Source organism: Puma concolor, chromosome A2, assembly GCF_028749965.1.
Source record: "Puma concolor isolate L17-30 chromosome A2, mPumCon1.1.hap2, whole genome shotgun sequence".
NCBI classification, from domain to species: Eukaryota; Metazoa; Chordata; class Mammalia; order Carnivora; family Felidae; genus Puma; species Puma concolor.
Window position 1 is genome coordinate 128,870,380 of NC_141668.1, and position 21,016 is coordinate 128,891,395.

Sequence of the window (21,016 nt, forward strand, 5' to 3'; positions counted from 1 at the left end):
CTCTGAGCTGTCAGCACAAAACTGACAGGGTCAAATCTGCAAACCACGAGATCATGACCTGAGCCGAAGTCAGACACTCAACTGACTGAGCCACCCAGGCGCCCCTGGGGTAAAGTTTCTTTTAAGATTCAGTATTTAATCTGAAGATATCTTGGAAGGCCTTTTTAAATACAATATGCTTATTCCTAGGGACGTCTGGCTGGCTCAGCAGTATAGCCTGAGACTCTTGATCTTGGTGTCATGAGTTTGAGTCCCACATTGGGGTACTGATTACTTAAAAGAAATGCTTGTTCCTAGAGTTTCAGGAGAATATTTTTCTTAATTCGTTGGGTGGCTGGATGGTAGGTTGGTTGGTTTTAATTGCATGAGTAGTACACAAATATAGTGGCTTAAATTTCTAACTAAAAAATATAGACTATAAGGCAAAAACCATTCATTCATTCATTCATTTATTGAGCAATAACTAGTAAGTTCCCACATATTTGCCAAGTACAGCACCTGATGATAGTTGTCCTGATAAGGAAATGGAGACAGGGTCCCTCTCATGGAGCTTTCAGTTTGGATGTTCTTTACTTCCTGAGTTACCAATTTGGTATAAATCCTTTCATACCATTTGGTATCCTTTCTTTTGTGTGTGTGTGTGTGTGTGTGTGTGTGTGTGTGTGTGTGTGTGTATGTGTGTGTGTGTGTACATATACACACATATATATGTATATATATTTCAGTTTTATTGACGTACAATCAACAAATAAGTTTCTAAGATATTTAAAGTATACATGGTGACGATTTGATATACGATATCCATTTTTATACATATGTGCCCTTTTTGACTGTGTGTACGTTTTCACATAAATGGGATTCCACTGCTTCTGTTGTGTTATTCCTTCTTTGTTTTTTTCCCTACTACAGCATATGCAGCCTGACTATACGATTATTAACCACATCTTAGTATTATAAATTATGGATGTATCACAATATTACTGTGCTGTCCCCTATGGATAACATGGAATGATTCACATATTTTCACTTTGGAGAATAATATGGTGAAGAGCATTCTCCCCCCTGGTGTGCTTTCTACCTTCCAGCTAACTCCCTATTGTAGCCCAAGGTCAACACTACTGTGGATCCCATGGAGATTTGCAATCATTCCATTAGGGCCATCTGAAGTCTCTTCTTTACTCCTTGCCCAGTTTTCATTCCACAGTCACTCATTAAAATACTTTCTTCTGCATACATCCTCAACTCTTACCTCCCTTCTGCTTTCTCAGTTCACCTTATTCATTCGGCAAAGACTAACTGTGAGTAACTCCAGATCTCTACCTATCCTCTGCCTGTGTCTGTGCAGCTGGACATGTTTGGAGAGGAACCACAACAAGGCTGAACAACCTCACTTGAAATTCACAGTCAAACCTTAAGCAGACCTTGCAGGCTGCCTGGCTCTGATGCTGTTTCCTACTCCTTTCTCTAGCTGAGATATTAAAGCAATTAGAAGAAAACTAGAAAACCTCCACCCAACCCAAGTACTGTACTGAGCCACTTCTGATGGTCTCGATCCATACATTCTTTCTTACCTCCAGTTTCTACTGTTGTCCCTTCTTCCACCAAAGCCCAGCCTTTCCTTATGTACTCTGGATTCCAAAATGTACTTTTGTTTTTCAAACACTCCAAACTTACTCCTGCCTCACAGCCTTTGCGTTAGATATTACCTTACCAAGAAATGTCCTTTTGTTCCCCAGATTACCACATTGTTCCCCAATCACCTCTTCCACAGTCATCCCACTTAATATTTTGTTGCTCCTATGCAAGCTTACTAGATGCCCATTAGCTTGCACTACATTTTCCCCAAACTATTCTCCTATAAACGGGTATATCATTCACCTTTTTTAAAAAAAAGTATACATCATGTATGTCTCTCCACCCTAGAAAGTGAGCTCAATGAGGACAAGAGTTCTTTATTTTGTGTTTCTCTTTTATTCTTCGATACGTATTACTAGTTTTGGGCACAGAGCTTAGAAATAACAGATGTTCTGTGACACTGGTTCAATGAATAAATGAATATCTCTAGGTACACATGTATAAAGATTTATCTAAGAGGAATTCTAAACAGTGGAGTCGTAAGTGGAATAACCACTTAAAATGGGATAGTTTTCCCTAAATTCTCTTCTAAAATGACTAGGCCAATTTACCTTCCTATAAATACTACATGAAAACATTTGTGTCTGTATAATTTAATGAACATTGTATATTGCCACTTTGAGTAATTTTTGCTAATCTAATAAACCAAACAAATCTTCCTTCATTTTAAGATGCGTTTGCTAGGTTACTCATTGAATTGAGCATATTTTCATATCTTACTGGCCATTTGTATTTCTTAATGAGTAGTCTGACTCTCCAGGCAGTCTTTACGAATTCCAGATTTGCCTTTTGGTCCTTACATATGCTATGAATGCAACCAGTATATTGAATAAACAAGACTCGGGGGTTTTAAAGTAACTATTTTCTGTCTTGCTTTCTCCTTACATTTGTTCAATGAAACTTGTTTTTCTGTCCCTGGTAAAAAATTGGATAACTTCATTTCTAGTTGCTTTTAGGTAATGCAAATAGCATCGACTTAGAGAGTACAAATGGTATAAAAATAGTATAGATTTAGAAAACACAAACCGTATACAGATTGTATGCAAATATTATAGATTTAAGAAGCGCACTTTCTCATTTAATAATCAAAACTCCACGGTTGGTTTAAAATTGAATCCTATCTGTGTCAGTCTGAACTGAGGAGGAAGTCTCCAGTTAGGAAATAACGTGGCTGGCTTTTCTGGCTTTTTCATTCTTTCTTTTATTCTCCTTGTCCCTCTCGCAGTTCGGCAAAATTTAGTTTCTGGCTGCCGTGGGGGTGGGTTTTGCGGAAGGGAGAAAGGCTATTTAGGAAGGGGATGCAAAAAGTCCTAAATGACGGACACTGCAATGAGATGGGGCGGAGTTTTCGCTGCTTGGCAGATATTTAAAATACTCTCACATGGGATGCTAAGGTCATTCAGCCTTTGTGGATGGGTCCTGAAGCACCATCACTCAGCTTATTTCCAGAATAGGATCTGGATTCTTATCCCTCATGGATCCTGACACACTGTCCTCACACATTGTGGGAAAACAAACTAATCCGAATGCAACAGTGACTTCGGTGACAGATCACAAGCCTGTTTCTCAACCTTGACATGTCTCTGGTGGTAAATCAGGTATACCTGTCACCTTTAAATGCAGCAGGTACTTAGCAGTCCCTCCTCATGATTCACTAGTCTTCTCACTAGTCCTGAAATGTGCATTTTCTCACTGAGAGAAATGGGAAGGGATATTTCAGCCCCCCACTATTTTGCCTCAGATATCTGTTCTATAAACACTCTTACTGTCCCTTCCCTCCCCACCCCTCAGATCCCTTTATGTTGGATGAGTTGATGAAGAGTCGGATAACTGGTTTTGTTATATATATGTATATGTGTGTGTGTGTATATATATATATCATATGATATATCATATATAACATGTGTACCATATATATCATATATATCATATATGTATCATATATACATATACAAATACGCATATTTTGTTACATATATAAAATATACATATATATGTGATACATATATAACATATACATATATACATATACATATATGTATAACATATACATATATAACATATACATATATATAACAAAACCAGTTACCTGACTCTTCATCATATATACATATATATAACAAATTTCCATTATGTCTGAAACCTTACTTCTTGAATGTCCATTATATCTTGGTGTTGCTTGTACACCTCCAGCTTAACAGTGTGTTACACAATTGTGTCCCTGGCACGTAAATTGTTTTTTTTTTTTTTTTTTGATGTATGTTTTTATCATACAAGATCTTAAAATTTTTACACAATTAAACTTTCCATTATTTTCCCTGGGGTGTGTACCTTGTTCAAGAGCACCATTCCTAAATCAAGATAATACAAATACCCTTCTCTGTTTTGTTCTAAACCTTTCAGTGATTTGTCTACGTCTAGTTAAATATTTTAACTACTTAATTTTTTTTAATGTTTACTTATTCTTTTTTTTTAATTAAAAAAATTTTTTTTAACGTTTATTTATTTTTGAGACAGAGAGAGACAGAGCATGAACAGGGGAGGGTCAGAGAGAGGGAGACACAGAATCTGAAACAGGCTCCAGGCTCTGAGCTGTTGGCACAGAGCCCGACGCGGGGCTCGAACTCACGGACTGCGAGATCACGACCCGTGCTGAAGTCGGACACTTAACCGACTGAGCCACCCAGGCACCCCAATGTTTACTTATTCTTAAGAGACAGAGAGAGAGAGAGAGCTCATGGAGGGGCAGAGGGAGACAGAGACACAGAATCTGAAGCAGGCTCCAGGCTCTGAGGTGTCAGCACAGCACTCGACACTGGGCTCGAACTCCCGAACCATGAGATCATGACCTGAGCCAAAGTCAGATGCTTAACTGACTGAGGCACTCAGGTGCGCCCATATTTTAACTACTTTAAATACAATAAGACTCCAGTGAATTTTGCAATACAATTCATCTAATTTTATTTTTTTCCAAATGAAAGTCAGTTGGTGTTGAAAAGGCCATGTGAAATGCCATCTTTATCCCATATTTATTTCCTGAGTAGGATTCAAATCTGACCAAGCAGATTTTTTTCCTGAATAAATGGTAGGCAATCTATATTCACAAGGCAGATAATTTAGTGACTGCTCTGAGCAACATATCTATTTTTCATGTTTCCAGAAATTCTACAGAATAGGCAGCCCTCAGTACTGCAACTGCCTTATCCATTTCCTGGGTTTATCATAAGCTTAAAAGTAAAATTAGAAAATATAGACAAAGGTCTTTGTCAAATATAAAACTATTTACAAATTTAATTATTATTTTTTTATCTTTTAGTTAAAAAAAAAGTATAATCTTGAGTGAACTCTCATTGTAAAACATAGCCCTAATTAAACAAGCCTCACATCTATTTCCAGACATCATACTCAACAGGATGAAAATTATCCACTGCAAACTGCTCATTTTAAAATTAGTTTTACACAAGAAAATTATATAGGACATAGTAGTTCATTCTAGTATTACATAGTTTAATAAATGTCAACTCTGTACTTCTTTGAAATTATATCTACATTTGGTATGAAATAGCAAAAGAGAAAAAAAACAGATTTCAACAAATTGGACTCAAATTCTGCTGAGTCTGCTGAGTTGTGATAATGGAATAACATTATGGAATGACACAAATATTATCCAAGCTGCAATAAATAGGAACATGTTTTCCCCTAAAGAGGGAAAAACAGAGGATAGTGATATCAGAAAATTTTGTTTTTGTCAGTTTTATTCTGTAGGTAGCTTTTATACATTTTTAGATTTTAAAATATGGTGCACAACGAATGCACTGAGCAGTTCGTATCAAACCCAATAGTTAGTGAAATAGCACCAATTTCACTTGGGTAAATCACTAGAAAGGAAAACTGTACTTAGATTAAAAACGTAATGAGAATATCACACAGTATACTGTCAACAACCTATTTATCAAATAAAAAATCCTTGTAAGGATGAAGACTTAATTAAAAATTACATAGCAGTCTGTTACCTTGAAGTCTGAGGTCAGGCTTGGCAGATAAAAAATCAAAAGTTCCTTTACCATATGCTTGCATTACCATATGGTTTCGGGAGGAATTTATTTGACTGCTGATTGCATATATTTCAAACGAAATACAAGAGGGATTTAGGAAAGCCGCACGGAGCCAAACCTACTTCTTCAACGATCTCCTTTAAATCAAGGTCAAAGTGCAATGTTCAAGGAATACCGGTTTGATGATTACAGGAAGAAAGGTGGGGAAACACAGCAGGCAGACAAATGCATTCCAAGTTTTATACCTATTTCTGTCTAATATGTTTTAATAAGCAAAGACAATTCTTAACTGGTTCTTTTTTCCTCTCAAGGAGATAAAAGCCCATCACATCGTAACAGGTCTCTTCTCGGACAGGGACGGAAGAGATAACCTCAGATAACCTTTGGCTTTACTTTTGCAGGTGTGCTGTGGGCTGATATCACACCTCTCCCCACGCGCACAGCAGCTGTCTGCCCCCTCGGCCCTCCTGTCTGCTGCACTCCAGCCACCGGAAGAGCTGCCCTGTGCTCTCCTGTCCACTCAGGCTCACGGATCTGGTTTGTGCTGGTCCTGCTGTCTCAAATCCTGCTTGTGATGATTTACCCGAATTATACAGGCCAGAGGCTGTGCAAAAGCAATAATCATGAGAGAGAAACCAAAAGTGAAAGCAACTAATATTTCATTTCAGTAGATGCCAATGAGTCTGCCAAGCGCTGTGTGTATGCTGTCTCATGTAGACCTCATGCTCTATGAGGCAGGCACTCTTTATATCCCTACTTTTTTGAAAGTGGGATACATCCCAGAGTGGCATAATTTGTAGGTGACAGTCAGTAGAAGAGCCTGGGCCCCTTGCTGTGAGCCACTGGGTTTTCCTGCTTCTCCCATGACCTTGGAAACTGGTGCCAAAAGGGGATGCTATGTCACACCTCTGTACCATTTGGGCCAAAGTACAAAGAGGCTCGGGACAGAAACTGTGCTAACTGCTGTTATCGGACACTTGGAACCAAGGCAAGAGTAATCACAGTACCCAGCTTGTCATGTGAGGGAGACAGGTGAGTAGCGGAGAAACTCCCTGAGGAGTCCAATGAAGCTAACAAAATGGTTCCATCTTCATGCTCCATCACCATCGCAACCATGTTACAGCTTCAGTAATACTTCATCAAAGTCATGAACTGTAATCATCTTCTCAGAGTCTAAAAAAAGTCTCAGAAACACAACTGATTTCATGAAAAATGATTCAGAATCCAAGTTGAAAAATGATGGAGATTGAACTGGCACAAAATTCAAGACAGGTGTGCAACTTCTCAGTATCCACCTAAATTGAAAAAAAATTGGGAATGATGTTTTGCAGTATTTTGGCAAAAATAAAAAGAGGACAAATAGGGAATAAAAGGATCTAAACATCAACTTTTCTTAAAATTGCACTTCAGAAATTTTGATTAGTATTTCAACTAAAAAGGCAGAATTTGTCTAACCCTGTAAATTCTATTGAGATAACACAGAATTTACCTATTGGGTAAATTCACCGGACAAACATTTTTTGAAGGCCTCCTTAGCAACAGGCCCTTCTTTAGGTGCCAGGAGTAAAACTGTGAACGAGACAGAAAACTTCTCTGTTTTTATGAGGTTATATTATAATAGAAGAGACAAGTAAAAAAAACAAGTAAATTATGAAGCAAAATATCATATAGTGACGTCTCACAAGATAAGTAACAATAAATGCAGGGCAGTGATAGATAATAGCTACGGGTTTAATTTCAATTGAGTGATTAGATGTAGGGGGTTAGCTGAGTAAGTGACATTAAAACTGAACTTGAGAGGCGCCTGGGTGGCTCAGTCGGTTAAGAGGCCGACTTTGGCTCAGGTCATGATCTCATGGTTCGTGAGTTTGAGCCCCGTGTCTGGCTCTGTGCTGACAGCTCAGAGCCTGGAGCCTGGAGCCTGCTTCAGATTCTGTGTCTCCCTCTCTCTGTGCCCCTCGCCACTCATGCTCTGTCTCTCTCTGACTCTCTCTCTCAAAAAAACTGAATAAACATTAAAATAAAAAAACCCTGAACTTGAATAAGAAGACAAGATCAATTATGAGGAGCTCTGGGAGAAGAGTATTCCAAGAAAACTCTTGAGCAAAACCTCTGGTGTGAAGAAACACAGACAGCAAGTGTGACTAGGGCTTAATGAGGGAGAGGTGTAGTGCAGGAGATTAAGGTGAGCAGCAGTCAGTGCCAGACTATGCTTTAGCACGTTAAAGTTCAGAGTCAAGAACTGCATTTGATCTTAAGTATCATTTGTAACCAATGGAAGGTTTTAAGCAGAATGACCATGATTTTCCCCCCAAAGCAGCATATTTTTAGGAAATAATGGTGGTTTTCCTAATTAGTACATCAGGACAACAGGTGTAAACGGGAGCCACTCTAAACAAGTGGGACAAACAGTAATTCTTGTTTTAAATAGGTGCCATCATAGCTTTTAAAAGATCCTATGAGTGCTCAGTGCCCAATGGATTTTAGAGGAGTATCAATGGAAAGAGCGATAATAATTAAGATGCTTTTTCATTAGCCTAGAGGTGAAAGAATTATAGCCTTTTTGAGTGTGGTTGTAGTGTTGATTTAATTTTATTAAACAAACACATAGGTATATGTCAGACAATGAGGAATATTCTCAGATGTAGAGGCAATAAGGACTTTCTAACGAGGAACAGGAAGCTCTCAGCCATGAGGGCTGATGGACAGAGAGGAGTGAAAAATGACGCCTAGTTTTCTGGCTTTAGCAATTAGGTGGATACAATTACAGTTCACAGTGGTTTAGTTTAAGAGAGCATCCTGGGCAGGAGGAAATGAGAGTTCTATTTTGTCTATAAGTTACTTATGCATATGTGACATCCATTTGAAGATGTAAAGTGGTCAGCTGGAATATCAGTTTGGAATTCAGGAATCGACAGGGTTGGAGGTAGGTGTTTGGGAGTCACTGGTCTATAGACAGTATTATTGCACTTGCCTGATGTTTCCTTTCTTAACCTCCACTGATCTTCAGGATCTATAGATAAGCTGAGAAGGCCAAGGTCTTACTACAAGGTTTCTGAGTCTGGTCCTCCAAACAGTCAAATCAGAACCAACTTTGGTGTTTGTGTATAATTTAGCTTTTGATGCTCCAATGCCAGAAACTTTTATTTGACATGGCATATGGGAGGCCTGTAGAATCTGCATTGTGAATAAGCTCCCCAGGGATTCTACTGCCCATTAAGTTTGCAAAGCACTGCCTTCATCATTTTGATATCGTATAATAGTCAAACATGCAAAGAGACAAAGTAGACAGTTATGCTGCCTAAACTGGTAGAGTTTCTGATGATGGGGAATGGGGGTGTGGGGGTCAGAGAAACACAACTGTATCTTCCCTTAATGTCTTCATTTCATCACTATCATAATTGCTGTTTATTTTAAGCTCCCGTAATATTATTATGATTGTATTTTGTTTTACCTTAATGCAATGTAATACTGCAGTTCTCAAACATGGCATACAGAGGATCCACTGCATTAGTTTAATAAAAAATGTGGATGCTGGTGATCAATTCGAATTCAGAGGTTATCCTTGGAATCTTTATTTTTAATGAGCACCTCAGGTACTTCTGAAGCTATTATTATCTAAGTGATTCAGCACAAATTCCTATTTTACATGGAAGTTTCCACGGGAGGACTTCAAGTTGCTTCATGTTTAATCTCCTATCGTTTGGACATATTCATGTACAGTGTTTCATTTACATCACATTACAACTCCATATGTGTATTCTCTTTTATGTTTTCATTTTTTAATGTTTTCTTTATTTTTGAGAGAGAGAACTCAAGCGGGGCTGTGGGGGGGGGGGCATGGGGGACAGAGCCAGAGGGAGACAGAAGATCCAAAGAAGGCTCTGCACTGAGACCAGAAAGCCGGATGTGGGGATCAAACGCACAAACTGCGAGATCATGACCTGAGCCCAAGTTGGAAACTCAACCGACCGAGCCACCCAAGCGCCTCTTTTATGTTTTTAAAAAATCACTATTTTTTAATAGTCTAAAAGTCTAATATTCTAAATAAAGAGTATTTTCTAAGAGTCTAAAAAAAGGGACAGCTGGGTTCTACATTCAATTTCTGAAAATTAAAAAAAAACAAAAAACAAATTTATTTGGTTTCATATAAACCTTTTTATGGTTTCAAGAAAAGAGACTCTCTTCCCATTAATTTTCCCTCCCGCAGTCCTAATAATTTATATTTCATTTCATTTTATTTTTTACATACAAAAAGTTGTATAGAATTTAGGTACACAACTTAATGAGTGTGGAGATAAGCATAAACCCATGAGATCATTACCAGAACCTATGCCATTAAGCCATCCATCATGTCAAATAGTTTGCTTTTACTTCTTATTTATTAGTATCTTAATTTTTTTAAATTGAGGTATAATTGACATATAATGTCATTCTGGCTACAGGTATACAGCATAATGATTCAATATTTGTATATATTGCAAAATGATCACCACCATAAATCTGGTTGCCATTCCTCACTGTTCAAAGTTAACTTTCAGGATTTATTCTCTTGGCAACTTGCAAGTATGCTCTACAATATTATTGACCATAGCCACCATGCTAAACATACCATCCTCATGACTTACATATTTTATAAATGGAAGTTTGTTCCTCTTGACCTCTTTCACCCATTTTGCCCACCTCATAATTCTTCTTCCCTCAGGTAACCATCATTGTACTTTCTGTATCTATGATTTTTGTATTTTTTAAATTCCACATATAAATGGAATCATATGATATTTGTCTTTCTCTGACTTATTTCATTTAGCACAATAGCCTCTAGGTTCATCCATATTGTTGCAAATGACGAGATTTCATTTTTTTATATCTGAGTAATATTCCTGTGTGTGTGTGTGCGCGCGCACACACATGAGAGAGAGAGAGAGAGAGAGAGAGAGAGAGAGAGAGAGAGACATCTTCTTTATCCATTCATCTATCAGTGGACACTAAGATTGTTTCTGTATCTTGGCTATTGTAATGTCACAAAGGACACAGAGTTGCATATATCTCTTTAAATTAGTGTTTTCATTTTCTCTGGATAAATACCCAGATGTGGAATTACTGTATCATATGGTAGTTCTATTTTTAATATTTTGAGGAAGCTCCATACTGTTTTTCATAGTGGATGCATCTAATCTTTAAGTGTATTTTCCCAAAAATGTGCAGACATAAAAAAAATATGTCAAATGAAATGTTCAAATGAAAATATTTTTCAGTGTTCCATAATAAACTGCTACTCATTGTTAGCTTTAGGCATTGCATGAGATTTTTCCAGTTCTAAATATAATAATTCTGAAAGTATGGTAAACCTGAACAGATTATCTGAAGGCAAAAGATAGATGGAAAGATGGAAATAACCTACTTGATATAAGTGGGAAATTATGCTTGATTATTATTATTAATTCTATTTTTAGTCACTCTATAATTTTAAAAGCTCATACATATCCATTACCTATTTGTTTCTTATAGCAGCCCTGTAAAAGTAGGTAAGAATGTAATTATTATTTCCACTTTAAAACTAAAACCCTAGGAAAATAAGTGACATGCTCAAGGTTGTATACAATAGTGCTGATTCAAGGGCTTAAAACCAAGCCTTTTTACTCCAAATCTAGAGTTTCACCCAAAACACTTACACAGCCTTCTCATAATATATGTGACAGTCTTCCATGACATTTTGAAGCAGAATCTTCCCCCTGTTTGATAGCTGTTTCTGATGTGCTTATAAACAGCATTATAAGGACCTTCCTGGGTGTATCAATCTGTTTCTCAACAAAATTAGGAAGTATATTATTCATGACACTTTTGATGCAAGAGACTTAAAGTCCACCCCAAACTGGCTTAAACAGAAATGTGAGTGTGGGGGAAGAGGCAGAATTACTACCTTCCATGAATGAAAACTCAGGCAATTGAGAAGGGTACCTGTTGGGATAAGCACTGGGTGTTGTATGGAAACCAATTTGACAATAAATTATATATATGTGTGTGTGTGTGTGTGTGTGTGTGTGTGTGTGTATTATGTACGCACATAGATAATATATATTATAAAAGAAAACATATATAAAATATGTTATAAAAGAAAACATATACATAATATATATATTATAAAAGAAAACATATATATAATATATATATTATAAAAGAAAACATATATATATGTATGTATACATATGTATGTGTGTATATATATATATACATACATATATATGTAAAAGAAAAGGAAACTCAGGCAATGGGAAATCTCCAGATGAAGCTATACCCAGGATCGCAAATGATGTCACCAAGACTAGATTCTCTCCTACGCTTCGTATGTTTGTCTCAGTTATGGGGCTCAGATGTCTTTTCCTGATGGTATCCAGGAGTGTTGGGTTTTGTCTTCAAATCTCCATGTAAAGGAGACATGGCCTCCCTGGGGTTTCAGCAAAGGTTCTGGAATTACCTTGGGTTGACTGAATCAGTGGCCTGGAGAGAAGTCTGTGGTGTTCTTTTTTTTTTTTTTTTTAAGTTTATTTATTTTTGAGACAGAAAGAACCAGCAGGGGAGGGGCAGAGAGAGAAGGAAACAGAGGATCCAAAGTGGGCTCTGCATTGACAGCAGAGAATCCAATGCGGGACTCGAACTCATGAAATGTGACCATGACCTGAGCTGAAGAAGTCGGACGCTTAACCCAGGCACCCCGTGCATTGTTGTGACAGCTTAGGAAGAGCACAGCTCCTTCCCAGCCTTCACCATCAGCTGGAGGCTCCAGCCCACCACGTACTGGGTGAAAAGAAGGGCGGGATACCGGGAAGCCAATTCACCTTATGTTCACTACATTCAGAATAGCAAAGAACATTTAGCTTAATTTTCTTCTCAGTGTCCCCTGAGAAATGATTGGTATTAACTTGTTTTATTGTTTTGAAAATAATTTAGGAGTTTTAAAACTTGGCAGTGTCAGTGGGTTTCTGACTGCTAGTGCTCTATGTGGAATTGAGCAAGCCACTCAATTTATGGATTTACTGACTTTTCAATTAGTTTATCTCTGCTTGAACAAATGAAAGAGATGGAATACTTGGAACTTAGAAAGTTTGTGGAAATTCCAACAGCTCTCACACTTTGAACTTAGACTGTGAGGGGCTGTTAGAGTCAGTCATTGTAATAAATTTATTACACCATGGTGCTTGAGCATGTCCATTGCCAGACAAAGTCCAGATTTATGGGCAATCATACATTATGTATCAGATATAAAAAAAGTTTTATGCTATTGCACTGAATCTCAAGAAAATATAAATCCTGACAAAGAGGAAACTACTCTAAAAAAAAAAATCTGTGGCTTAGGCTCACCCCCTTGCAGTAGCTTCAGTGATCAACTGTGTGTTTGTGTTTAGATTCTCACAAAAGAATGTTGAGACATTAATAGCAGTTTTCAGAAGCAAAGTTGTATCTAGAAAGAAAAAGGCTTTTAGTTCAAACAAAATTGTGTCAATTTTTCATTTTAAAGTCATGAAGGTTTTAGTGTTACCAAGCCTTAGAACCACCCTAACAAAAGAACATTATTCCTAAGTAAAACTTGAGTTTTTAGTTGGATAGTAGCGAAGAAGCACAAGAAATCAGAACCAGATTCAAAAAAAATCATTATGACCATTAGAGAAAGATACTGACACATACTACTGACCTAAACGTTTTTTTTTAAAGTAGGCCCCATGCCCAGTGCAGAGTCCAACACAGGGCTTGAACTCACAACCCTGAGGTCATGACCTGAGCAGATTATCAAGAGTCAGGCACTTAACCCACAGAGCCACCAAGGTGCCTGCCCCCTGACCTAAACTTTTAAATGATTCTCACCCTCCACCAAAAAGGAGGAAAACTTGAGAGCAAAATGAGATTAAACGCTACTTGTCACCACAAAATGCTTACTGAGTGAGTCATCGGACTTGAAAAGTAACAACAATTTAAGACTAGACAGAATATATAGTCCTGGATGACCAAATACTACGCAGATGAAATTCAGCAAGTGCTAGAAGAGAATCTAATATGAGTATTTGCAAAAGGTGGGAAAAAGTTTTTAAAGAAACGGATAATCATCAGAATGCCTACTTTTAATACTTTCTCATATCCATATACGATTTCAAAGTGAAAAGGTGTTTCACTGACACACACACACACACACACACACACACACACACACACACACACACCAGTATTCATTCTCCACCCAGTAGAGAAGGCTAATATTTAGGCCACAACCTCTTCCATTCCTTCCATCTCTCATTTCCTCTGTCATTCCCTGTTTCTTCCAACCTTCCACTTCCTTTGTTTTAAAACATTCTCTTTCTTCCTTCTCTCTTTATTTTAAAATAATTTTATTCATCTACTGAATATTTATTTAACACTGTCTTAAAAATAAACCAATGAATTCATCTTCAAAAAGTAACACAATATATTCTCTGCAAAGTACTTTCAAATGATCTTTTTTCTACATATAGAAAAATACCATAGCATATGGTTGAGAATAACGGCGCCAGAATATTTAGTTTAGAATATGTTTTAACTTTTTAAAAAATTCTTTTTTAACTTTTTATTTTGAAATTATTTCACACTTAGAGAAATATTATAATCTAGTAAAAGAATTATGCTTTTCACCCAGATTCAACATACCAATCTTTTACCACATTTAGTTTCTATTTTTCTAATACGTTTGGGAGTAAGTTATAGACATGATGAACCATTATTCCTAAATTTTTCATGCAGTTTTATTTTTAATATTTATTTATTTATTTATTTATTTATTTATTTATTTAGAGAGCAAGTCGGGGAAAGGCAGTGACAGATGGAGAGAGAAAATCTGAAGTAGGCTCTGCGCTGTCAGCACAGAGTTTGCAGAAGGGCTGGAGCTCACAAACCTTGAGATCGTGACCTGAGCCAAAATCAAGAGTTGGATGCTTAACCCGCTTAACTAACGGAGCCACCCAGCCAACACTTTAATGCATATTTCTTAGAAACTAGGCCATTTCTCTTATAACTATAGTGCAATTATTAAAAATAGGAAATTAACACTGAGACATTACTAGTATGTAATCGATAGGCATTATGTGAATGCAATTTAAAATTCAGACTTTTCAATTATCTCTGTAATGCTGATTATGGCTAAAGAAATATATTTTTTTCATACTCAGGATTTCATCCAAGACCTCATATTGCATTTTATTTTCATGCCTCTTTAATTTTCTTTAATCTGGAACAGTTCTTTACACTTTCTTCCTTTTTTGTGACCCTAGTGTTCTTGAAGACTTATGGGCCTTTACTTATTATTATTAACTTGAGTTTGTCAAATATGTCATATGATTGATTCTAGTTGTGTTTTGTTGTTGTTTCTTTTTTTTTTTTTCTTTTGGAAAGAATACCTCAAAAAGATGCTTTGTGCTTGTCGGTGAATCATATTAGGAGACACATCACCATTAATGGTGATTTTAAGTTTGATCACTTAGCTAAGGTAGTATATGCCAAGTTTCTCCATTATAAAACTACTATGTTTTCCTCTTTGAATTTCATAGATATCCTTTGGAGAAAATATTCTGCTTATCACTAAAAGACTCAGTAGTGGTCTTCACTGACAATTGATGATCCTGTCCCAAATGATTTATACTCTTGTGCTTGCCAAATAGTGATTTTTTTTAATTCCATCATTGCTTGCATATTTATTAGTTTATGTTCTAATAGAAGGGAGAATTCTACCCCATTAATTCATTCATTCATTCACTTTTATCATTATGGACTCATAACACTATTTTATTCTATATAGCATTACCATCACGATTTATCTTCACGTTCCCATTTTCTCACAGGTTATCATTTTGTAAGAGTTGCATGTATCAAGCCATCACATTGTACACCTTAAGCTTACACAACGTTATATGCCAATTATATCTCCATAAAGCTGGAAAAAAATGTTGGGAGTTAGCCAAATTCCAAGTGAATCATATAACTATACACGAGGGAAAGCAGGAGGGAACCAGTGTAAGTAAACTGTGAGTACACAATTTTGATTACAAACCTTTATGTTAAAGACAAAAACAATTTAAACAAGTATTACACTCTAATTTGTAGATTTTTTTGGTTCTGATATCAGTTCGCAATTTTAACACTACTTCATGTGATTCTAGTTTTAAACAAATTAAGTCGGTTTATTATTTATGGTGGGAACTTGGTGTTCCACTTTTGGAAGCTAGAAAAAACCCAAACATCTTATCTTGGATTGGCATTGGAGGTATTAGTTACACATAATAATACCTTGATATACATAAAGATACATGATATAGAAATATAGATGCATGTGTATATAGCTGCGGGTATATATGCATATTGAATCTGAGCATGCCAATGGCCTGATGTAAGAACACAACTCTTAAGGTCATCTGAGTGGCTCACTGGGTTAGGCGTCCAACTTCACATCAGGTCATGATCTCACAGTTCACAAGTTCGGGCCCTGAGTCAGGCTCTGGGCTGACAGCTCTCAGCCTGAAGACTGCTTCGGATTCTCTCTCTCCCTCTTTCTGCTCCTCCCCCGCTAGCTCTCTCTCACTTGCTCATGCTCGCTCGCTCTCTCTCTCTCTCCCCCTCCTCAAAAATAAACATTAAAAAGATTTTTAAAAAGCCACAACTCTTTTTTTAAAATTTTTTTTAATGTTTATTTATTTTTGACAGGGAGAGAGACAGAGCATGAGTGGGGGAGGGGCAGAGAGAGAGGGAGACACAGAATGTGAAGTAGGCTCCAGGCTCTGAGCTGTCAGCACAGAGCCTGACACGGGGCTCGAACTCACAGACCGCGAGATCATGACCTGAGCCAAAGTAGGACGCCCAACCAACTGAGCCACCCAGGTGCCCCAAAACCCACAATTCTTAAAATATTGTCTATTTTTTATGTATACCCTCTAATACTCATAGCAAGTAACAAAGGCATCAAATTAGATTCTTGTTTTCATTCTACTTGTAAAGTTAAAGACCATATAAGACATCACATTTGTTAAATACTATGAAGTTGTTGACTATTGACCACTGTTTTAATTTATTCCTGGGCCAAAATAAGGTGTTTCTCGGAAGTTGGAAATGAAGGAAGTTAACTGACTTTCAGAGTTAAACTACAATAAACTGTAAAACCAACCCTTTGAAGATCAAAGAAAGAAATGTGTAAATCCATATCATGCCAGCAGGACTTGATTATAATTTGATGGAATGTATTAATATATCCAAGAAAAGAATTATGTCTAACAGAATGTAGAGCTGGCAGAGGAGCAGTAAGAAGCAATTATAAAAGCACCCATTGACTGTCACCATCCTCAAGAAATGTCCAAGAGAGGAAATGCCAGTATATGCCTAGGACATAAAAGCTTCGTCTCAGTGGATGGTATATCCCTATAGTTGGCAGACATACATACTACAAATTTACGTAAGATTGAAATCTTATAACTCACACTGTTCAATTCCAGACTCACCAACTAGCTTTTAGATCTCCACTTGTCCCAGGAAAGGGAGCTTATTAGCCAGAAGACAATACTGAGACATCATTAGGCAATCTCACCAGTTATAGCTCTCATTGTAAACTAGTATATTTTCAGTCTTACTCTATCCATCAGTCTCACAGATTTGGTTACTGAGAATCTGCCCCGAGTCGCTATCCTACTATATTCTGATGGGAAGTCAGGTTTCTAGCTATGAGACTAAAACCCAGAAGGTCGGGAGGAAACCAGACAGCCTTGCTAAAGTAAGCAAACCTGTTTGGATTTCCAAATTAGGCAAGTTATAGTCTTTGGGTGTCTACAGGTGTGAATAACATTATTTCAATAACTTAATTTACTGATTACCTATGCTTAGCCAAGCACTAATTTAGGGGCTTTACCATTAGGATTAGATTCATCTATCTTACATATCAAAGTACATAATGTCCATGTTCACTTTTATATACTGCAGCATATAATCAAAGTAAATTTTATTTTTAAGCTAATAAATAGCCATATTTTTACAATAGGAGCATAAGTAGAATCTGACTAATAAACTTGCTCATTATAATTCCCTGCTAGTTCCAATAGCTTATTTTCTACCTAGGAAGTGGGCTTGATAATGATTTTAAGCCAAACTCTCTGCAATCTTGGGTAATTCTTAAAGAATTATCTTTGGATAACTTTTTGGTTAATATTGTTACTGGCAGAGAGGATTATTTTCTCTTTTATATGAGCATCTTTAGTGCCTTTTGATCAATTAAAAACAGACAACCATTTAAAGCAACAATCTCTCTGGTAAGAATTTACCTCACAAATAGATATATTTGCAATTTGTATGCTTAATGTATGAATTGGGATGCTAGATGCAGAATTTTTTCTAACAGCAAAAATTAGCGGAAAAAAACCTGAATGTTTATCAAGAGTAGATTAGTTAAATAAAATGTGGTATAGCCATATAACCAACATAAGGCTTCCCATAAAATGAAGTAGATCTATCATGGAATCATAAAGAGCTTCTGAAATGTAGTACTAAATGAAAAAAAAAAAAAAGTAAAGAACCAAAGAGTATATAAACTAAGATCACTATGTAAAGAAAATTTTTATAATACATATAAAATTCTATATAATACTTTATTTTTTATTTTTAATATTTATTTGTAAGAGAGAAAGAGGGAGGGAGAGAGAGAGAGACAGAGAATGTGCAGTGGAGGGACAGACAGACAGGAAGACACAGAATCCGAAGCAGGCTCCAGGGTCTGAGCTGTCGGCACAGAGCCAGATGTGGGACTCGAACCTACCAACTGTGAGATCATGACCTGAGCTGAAGTTTGACGCTTAACCGACTGAGCCACCCAGGCTCCCCAATAAATACTTTATTTCTATACATACGTGCGTATGTACACTCATACAATACCACAACATTTGTGTGTTTTGTTTATTTCTTTGCAGAGATACACCAAAACTTGGTAACATTTTTCATTTTCCTGGAGGAGGAGAATTGGAAGTGGAAGCCTACTTTTTCCCCCCGAGCTCTATAATGGAAGCTAAATCTTGCTGATTGCTGTTCCCAGCACTTACTACACCTAAAACAGAGTCTGGCATATAGAAAAACACTCAATAACTCTTTGTTGAATGAATGAAAGTTGAAAGGGTGAATTTTATTCCTTTCAGTACATTTTTTCTAATCACGTGCATGTATTTTTAAAAAAAAAGCAATAAGGATTATCTTAGTTGTGTTGTATGCCTCTTCAGCTGTATCATGTATAATTAATTGTCGTTCAAAACTTTTCTGTGCTATTTAAGTTATTGCAACGGTTTTACCTATTCTGCCTCTTCTCTGAACTGCCTTTCCATTCCCATTTTGTACAGTATGAGAATCTCATTGCTTCTGACTCACACCAACGTGCTGCATCGGCAGCATCGTAGTCAGATGTGGTGATATCTACTCTATTTTTGATAGACTCTCCATAGAGGCCCAGCCCTCTGTCTTTTGCTTCTCTCACTCTTTGGGACACTGTACACCACAGTCAATTCCAACAGAACATTTCAGAATGGCGCATCCGGAGTGATCCTTATGACCTTTTCCCTGTTAACCCTCCCCCCGTCCTTAGCCCACAGGAGCAATTTTACTGATACCTGCAAACATGTATTCCGACTCTTTCCTGGCTCTTTCTTCTCTTTATGACCTGTAAAGATACAAAAATCCAAGACTTAGTCCTCAGCCATTTTATCTTCTCTGTCTATACTTCCTCTTTAAATGACAGAAACACAGATGTAGGCTTTAAAGTTAACACACAACAGTTCTAAAATTTACATCTCCAGGCTTAACTTCAACCTGGAACTCCAGATTTAAGTGTCTGAATGCTGTTTTCTATAATTCCAGCTGGATGGTCACTAGACATTTCCAAATCAATTTCTAAACCAAAGCCATCAATTTTTCTCTATTGCAAATAATGTCAGTGCTATTTTTTAGACATCCAAACCTAAAACTTGGCATTATCTTAATATCACTGTTTTACTCCACACTCCACATACAATTAATCAGCAAGGTCTGGCAGCTTTACCTCCAGATAGGTTGAGAATCCTAGCACTTCCATCACCACCATCCTGGTCTAGCAATAATCACCTTTCCCCAAAACTACTACATAGCTTCCTGGTTCCTTGTTTCCACCTCAGCCCTTCACTGTATTCATTATTCACACAGCAGTGGGAGTGCTTTTCAAAAATAGAAACAGAGTATATTGGGTTTCTCTCTGAAATTCTCTAAGGCTTTCCAATTATGGCTAACACAGAATTACGATTCTTCCAGTAACCCTTCATTGTTATTCCCTATCATACAACCCAATCTCCCACCCCCAACCTTGTTGCCTCTTACCAAGTAAGTCTTGTTTTTCTTCAATTAACCAAACATGTTCCTGTTGCATGAAACACTTTTTATCCAGATATTAATGGAGCTCATTCCTTTTCATCCTCCAGGTCTCTGTTAAAGTCTGGTTTCCCCAGAGAGGTGTTCCCTTACAAACCTAGTTAAATATGAACCTTTGTGGCTATTGACCATTTATTACTCTTTTTTATTGCACTTTTCACCGTATATAGTTGCATTATGTATTTCTTACCTTCTTTACTCTCCTCTAGAATGCAGTTTCCCTGAGGGCCATTACACTGAGGAAATGTCATAAGTATTCTTTCAGTGTTGATTGGATTGTTCTTCTCTGAACTTCTCTACACATTCTCTGCTTGTATCAGAGAAATAATACCTAAATGTTTGAATAGTTGATGCATATAATCCATAAAATATTCTAGGTTGGGGCGCCTGGGTGCCTCAGTCGGTTAAGTGTCCGACTTTGGCTCAGGTCATGATCTCATAGTTCATGGATTTGAGCCCCAAATCGGGCTCTGTGCTGACAGCTCAGAGCCCGGAGCCTGCTTTGGATTGTGTCTCCCCCTCTCTCTGCTCCTCTTCCACTCACAGTCTGTCTCTCTCTCTAGAAAACAACAACAACAAAAATAAAACAACAACAACAACAAAAACCACCCAAAACACATTAAAAAAATATTCCAGGATTATACTTGAATTTTCACCAGAGGGTTTAAGAAGTAAATTTATTCTCATCTATGTTCATTTATGACTTCTCTGTCCTTTTAATTTCCAGCTCCATACATTTGGCATAATGTGATTCTTGAACAGATAGAAAAAAAATCCACAATATTATCCCCAAATATTGAGGTCCATTAATTTTATATTAGGCCAACTAAAGACATTTAAAGTTTTAATATTGCATGGATTTCTTTGACAAACTAAATCTACAG

At 36.9% G+C, this 21,016-nt stretch overlaps 1 long non-coding RNA gene across 1 annotated transcript in view; it reads right to left on the reverse strand.

Annotated features, from left to right (window-relative positions):
- Window positions 1-20,443, reverse strand: part of LOC147583502 (uncharacterized) — a 118,787-nt gene extending 98,344 nt beyond the window's left edge. Inside the window, exons 1-2 of the long non-coding RNA XR_015243145.1 lie at window positions 20,323-20,443; window positions 19,343-19,392 (exon numbers count right to left, since the gene is read on the reverse strand). This is a non-coding gene — a long non-coding RNA (uncharacterized LOC147583502). The remainder of the gene's footprint in view (window positions 1-19,342; window positions 19,393-20,322) is intronic.
- Window positions 20,444-21,016: the final 573 nt, after the last annotated feature.